Raw genomic sequence first — 1,270 nt, 5'->3', positions numbered from 1 at the left:
TCAAACGCTTTCAAGGTACAATCCACGGAAAGTAAGAAAAGTATGGCTTTTACTTATTTTACCCTGTGAAGTGGATGTTTATATGTGTGATTATATCATTAATCGCCATAGATATCTTTGTGTCTTTATTACGGTTTCAAATAAGGTTCCGGAAGGAATAGAACCACAATAGTTGGGTTACGGTTTAATGTACCACCTAAAGGATGTAAGCTATACTTGTAAAAGCTTTAGCAATTGAACCTTAATTGGATCAGACTTCCAATTATAATCTCTTGAAAAATTCGTGCCTGTTCGTCTCTTGACACGTTGGACTTACCTAAAATTTTAGAGACTTTTACACAAATAATCTTCATTTTATAGTTTTGAGAGTGTTTACTCTGAGTTTTCAACATTCAATTACCTAGCTTGAGTCAGTTTATCGAAGCGCCCATATCAGCTATCTTAATAGAGTACATAACGTTATATGGACAGATGAAAGAAAGAGTATTGACATGTTCAAAAGCGTTCGGCCAAAGAACAAATATAGCACAAATATTCCTGGCCAGAAAGAGAAGAGGAAACCCCACTTGTTTTTCCAGAAAAGGAAGACAGTGAAAACTGCTGAGAACCTACGACGTTCAACTCACCCAAAAGATCATATTGCCACAAGCAAAGTTGGCCTAAATAATAAATCAACTTGATGCTAGCTAAAACGTCTGGAAAACAGATGACTTGACCTAAACATAAGTGGTTCAGTTTTCATGAGGCAGGGGTTATAGCTAACAAACAAAGGCAGTTCGCAATGGGGAATAACTGTTTAGGTTTGTTCAGATACGGACTATCACTCAGTCGAAACCAAAACAAACAGCTGGGTAAATGACGGTTCCAAATTTGATAATAAAGTTAATTGTACATCATTACCCTAAAAATATTAACACCCATTTATTCGACAAATAATTGCTTGATCAGCAGTCAAGTAAAACAAACAAGTGTTTCTATCAATTCAGGAATGTTATTTTATCAATCCTGGATCGATCACACAGGGATTATTCAATAGATAAATCTTAGAAATTTCACAGGTCGAAATCATGAGTCGATTGAAGCTAGACCACCACGGAAAACCTAGAAGCACTGAACAGCCGTTTCAGTGGTAATCCAACAAATAAACAAGTTGTACGAATGGACTGTTTCGTGGCATTTGCCACTTAATGTTGACAAAAATGGATTTATTCACATTGGTCGCTGTCTTAACTTAAATCTGACGGTACACACACATACACTCAAACCTCTC

Source organism: Schistosoma haematobium, chromosome ZW (genome assembly GCF_000699445.3).
Source record: "Schistosoma haematobium chromosome ZW, whole genome shotgun sequence".
Classification (NCBI taxonomy): domain Eukaryota; kingdom Metazoa; phylum Platyhelminthes; class Trematoda; order Strigeidida; family Schistosomatidae; genus Schistosoma; species Schistosoma haematobium.
This window is presented reverse-complemented; position numbering follows the sequence as displayed.